The sequence below is a fragment of the Delphinapterus leucas genome, chromosome 4 (genome assembly GCF_059928025.1).
Source record: "Delphinapterus leucas isolate spDelLeu-1000000601 "Yukka" chromosome 4, BTC_Dleu_Yukka2, whole genome shotgun sequence".
NCBI lineage: Eukaryota > Metazoa > Chordata > Mammalia > Artiodactyla > Monodontidae > Delphinapterus > Delphinapterus leucas.
Window position 1 is genome coordinate 49,920,414 of NC_143132.1, and position 5,151 is coordinate 49,925,564.

A 5,151-nucleotide genomic window follows, 5' to 3' on the forward strand; every position below is an offset into this window, starting at 1 on the left:
GTCTTAGCTGTGGTTGTTGAAGTGACATCAATGTGGTTGAGAGGCAGGTGAGACATAGAAGAATATCTGGGGCATATTAGAGGTGATAAGCAGTCCTGTGGCTTGAAAAAGTTCTACTCTGTCTTTCCTCCTTCTGGCTTTGTTTGGCTCAACCAGTTCAAAGTACAATCACTACTGATGAATAAGCCCTTAATTCTATACATTGGAGATACATGCAATATTTTTTCTTCTGCTGGTATTGGAAATTACAAACCAACACAGAAATATTTTAAAAATGAAGTCAGAATTCTTCACTTGTTGCCAAAAGATAGTTGCTTATTCATAGCCAGTGGCTATTTGCAAGGCTGATCATTATAATTCTGCACAAAACTGGCTGTATTCCTGTGTCACTCTTGAATAATCAAAATCCAGAGTTTCAATAAGGGTGCTCCTCGTTTACAAGGTTAATTCCTCTAATAATGATGTCTGCATTCTCACACACATTTCAGAGCTGAGAATTTATTGCATAGGACACAAATTGATTGGATATGCAGTGTAAATAACCTTATTAAGAATGCAGTGAGAGGATATACATTACTGTTCCGTTCAGTAGGAAGGTTAAACACAACAAGAAAATGAGACATTTACCGCTAAGTAGTCCAACTGATTTATTTTACTGTGCCTTTTTCATTTTGAGTCTTTTGAAGCACAGGCTGCCTGAGTACTCTGCCCTCATGCAGGCCTTCAGTTAGAAATTCTAAATTCTAGAGGGTGTGGGAACTGTCCCGGAGAACAAAGCCAGATACTTTGTGTTAACCAAAGTTAGAATTGAGATAATGTTGCAGGTAAGGGTGAGTTGATAGTAAACCTGCTTTTTGTGCTGCAGGGGTTTTTGTTAGGATTCGATATAACATGATGGAGAATTTCTCCCTGCCACTATCAACAAAACTCAGCTGATCTAGATCCAAGCAGTGACACAGCTCTAAGTAGAGACCAGAGCCAAGACAGCGCACGATATACTAACCCTTCAGCTATCTCCTATATAAGGTCTATATTTCCATTTCAACTAGAAATGCTTTGATAGAAGAAAGTTGTTCTCTACTTTTCTGCCTAGAGACAGCACCCAGTATAGTAGTGTGCCAGTAGGAAGAACTCCTCCAGCCAAGTGGTCTTCTGAGACACGAGGTCACATTTTATATAACGGAAGGTACCATGTCAAAGCTGTAATAGTCTCAGAGCCCGTCCCTCAGGGGCCACTTAGCTTTAGCCATATATACTTTTCTTAGTGCTTCAAACAACAAAATATTTTTAGGTATTTTTAGGAAGTTATCAGTGTCTTTCAAGCTAGTAACACTTGCTATAATAATTATTTACCTGAAAATGATAATGATTATATATTACTATTTTCTGTATAACAAACATTGTAACTGGAGTTGACTTATGAGAAAAGCATTTAGTATTATGGTGATCCCCAAATAAGTATCATACTTATTTATCCTATAATCTGTATAAACTGTACATTTCTCTAAATAAATAGCTTATTGAGACCTACTCATTTGGCTTATTCTCTGGCTTGCAGGGAGAGGATGGAGTACATCTCTCTCTTTTACCCAGCTCCTCAAGGTTTTTGGCTTCCCTGATCCTATTCACACTTGTCCAATGATCAAGATGGTCTCTGTTTTCATTGTTAGAAATCTCTTCCTCATGGAAGCAGAATGTTTACTTTAGTTACTTAAATGTTTAAGTTAAATCAGATAGCCTTGTTGCCAACTCTCCGTTCAGTTGAAAGTTCGCCTATAATTTATAGTTGGCCCTCCTTATATGTGGTTTGGTTCCCCGTAACCAAGATCCCACAGATCCATTGTGTAGTATTTACTATCAAAAATAAATCTGTGTATAAGTGGACCTAAGCTGTTCAACCTATGTTGTTCAAGGGTCAACTGTAATATGATTCACCTTATATGGATTTTGTGGTGCTGAGTTCTGTTCTAAACTTTTACTTGTCTGCCCCATCAGTGTGACAGAACATCTGTTCCCAATTCTGAATATTTTTTTAAAAGCCTGAACTGTTGGTGAAATAAAATTTCTCTTTTTTTTGCCTTGTTCAGCTTCTTTAAAAGAAGCCTGGGCTGGGGGTGAGAAGGTGTGGGTTCCATTCCTGCCCTGGCACTAACTAGCCCGATGGTAACATTGGGTGCTTAGTCCCAGTGGGCCTCAGTTTTCTCTTTGTCAAATGAAGGGGTTGGGCTAATAATTTTTGATTCCTCCTAGCTCTAAGTTTCTCTACTCCACACGTTTTTTTTTAAAATTATTTTAATCCTCATTAATTATACAATACTCATTAATGATGATCAACTGTCCCATTACGTTAAAAATACTAGAACTGAGTCCTAGAAATGTAAGCCTGTGAAGGGATCTGACAAAAATGCCTGGGTTTCTTAACATCATGGCTTGCTTTTATAATAAACATGATCGGGGTGCAGCCATGGAGTTGTACACCATGAATCTCCCTGCAAGAAAGAACTTGTAGTTAGACAACCACCTCCAGCAGCAGGACCTCAGGAATGCTCTCAGTGTTTGATATGAGGCCAGTCTTCCCGGGTGATCCTCTGTACACTACATGAGAGTACTCTCCAAAGGGCCGTCTTTGCTCTGGAGCTCCCCATCAGGTTACCAAAGACGTTTTCAGGTTTGTAGCACTCTGAGGCTTTCAGTGCCCATTTCTGCTCTCTCCCTCCTTCCCTTTCCTTAGTGTCAGATCTTTTTTGTTCCTGAAAGCTTTTCCTGCTCACTTCTGCTTCTTCCTCTTTTGTTTTTCACAGGCACTGCCCACCCCTTATCCCTCAAGCCCAGTGGACCTCTTGCTCTCCTCACTTCATCTCAGCACCTCCTCCCAGAGGACCTGAACTGACACATCAGGGATCCATGCCACATTAGAGGTAAAAACAGATATACTGAAAGATACATTTTCAGATTTATTTAAAAAAGGCCTTTTTGGTTTTGTTTGTTATTTTGTTTTCTATTGATTTACAGTATTGTGTTTGTTTCAGGTGTACAGCAAAGTGATTTGTATATATATATATTTAGATTCTTTTCCATTATAGGTTATTATAAGATATTGAATATAGTTCCCTGTGCTATACAGTAGGTCCTCGTTGTTTATCTGTTATATATATAGTAGTGTATACCTGTTAATCCCATACTCCTAATTTACACACAGCCCCCACATTTCCCCTTTGGTAACTAAAAGTTTGTTTTCCATGTCTGTGAATCTGTTTCTGTTTTATCAATAAATTAATTTGTATTATTTTTTAGATTCCACATATAAGTGATATCATATAATACTTGTCTTTCTCTGTCTGACTTACTTCACTTAGTACATATTCTCTGGTTCCATCCATGTTACTGCAAATGGCATTATTTCATTCTTTTTATGGCTACATAATATTCCATTATATATATGTACCACATCTTCTTTATCAGTCATCTGTTGATGGACATTTAGGTTGCTTCCATGTCTTGGCTATTGTAAATAGTGCTGTAATGAACACTGGGGTGCATGTATCTTTTGAAATTAGAGTTTTCATCTTTTCTGGATATATGCCCAAAAGTGGGATTGCTGGATCATATGGTAGCTCTATTTTTAGTGAAAAGGGTCTTTGGTTACATTTCTTCTTTCCTTTCTATTTTCTTTCATGGAATTAAATACTTTTGAAACTGGTTAGGACTTAGAGAATGTAATTTCAACTTTTTGATTTTTGACAGATAAAGAATGAGAGAGATATGAAGTGAGTTGTCCATGAAGTGAGTTGTCCAAGGTCATAACTGGACTAATTAATAACATGACATTTTAGACTCTGTTTCATTGAAGAGGTATCAAGACAGATGAAGTGTCTGTAACCCCTCAGACCCGGCCTCTTACACTTATAGTTTATTGTAACTCATGCAGTTGTTCGAATGCACATCCCAGCTTGACCAATAACTGACAGTGTGGTCCTCCTTGGTGGTGTCTTTTATAGTCAGAAATAAGGGCCTTACATGGGGGAGAAGATAATTTGAGTCATGAGGCTATTTTTTCTAAGCTGCTTTTCAGCCTGGATGTGACTTAAGTCATAGAGGTCTCTCAAACCCCACATTCCTCCACTGTTAGTGACCAGAAAGGAGCATAAACATTTGAATGGGGTTTCAGAGGAGTTGTGGAAATTGGCGACATAGTAATTAGGAAGATAAATTTCTGTAGCAAGAGCAATATGAACTCATGAAGGTAAGTGGGTACAGAGCAATGGCAAACAGAAAAGCTCAGGGTTCTCTGCCAAGACCACATCAGCACAGAGTCCTAAAAGCAGCCAGGCTGGGCTGTAGATGGTAGAAATAGATGAGGCAGATTAAGTCAGAGCCAGGGCCTGGACAGGGAGGCGGTGTAACTACATCTGCCTTAGGAAGAGCCAGGTGTATGGGCCTGTGACTAGGGCAGTTACAGAAGGCCCAATGCTTAGGATTTAACACAATGTGGTCATCATAAAATTATTAATAATTTTGCTTTAAATTTGTATTTTATAGTCAAAATCATCCCAGTGGGATGATGGAGCATGCACGGGGATCTTGGAGCCTCTACTCACACATGGTCTTGCCTCCTGTCAGCTCCCTATGTCCCCACCTCCCCTGGTTGGGTGTCTAGTAACCCACTCCCTTACTTCTACCCGGTGACTTCTGCTGCCCTCTGTTCCCTGTGGGGACTTAGGGATGGATGTGGAGAGGACACCTGTGAGGGTCTATACTTGTCCTGCTGGTATCCTCACTCCCAAGGGAGCAGAATGTTGAAAGCAAATGGAAATCACCATGACAGGGTGAGAGACTGCAGAACAGAAAAAGCTTTTTTTCCTTTCTTTTGTATAAGGAGTCCACATTTTTGCTTTGCACTGAGCCTGCAAATTATGTATCGAACCCTTGCCTCAGGCTTTCAAAAACATCTTTCATTGTAAGGGTTACAAATTAATAACAGCATCACCCTTTCCATATTGCTTTATATACTGTATAGTATATAAAGTATATAGTATAATTATAAAGTATAACTATACATATAATGTAGTGATATTTAGGGTATCACTATTTTTCCAAGTCTTATTTCTCAGTTTTGTAGATTCAGGAACTTGATTTTATTTTTCTCTGTAG

The 5,151-nt window shown here is 38.8% G+C and overlaps 1 protein-coding gene across 1 annotated transcript in view; it reads left to right on the plus strand.

Annotated features, from left to right (window-relative positions):
• ZPLD1 (zona pellucida like domain containing 1) overlaps positions 1-5,151 on the plus strand; it is a 133,159-nt gene that overhangs the window by 27,611 nt on the left and 100,397 nt on the right. The window contains exon 2 of the mRNA XM_089910510.1: positions 2,802-2,918. The gene's annotated coding sequence lies outside the window, so the exon portion shown is untranslated. The remainder of the gene's footprint in view (positions 1-2,801; positions 2,919-5,151) is intronic.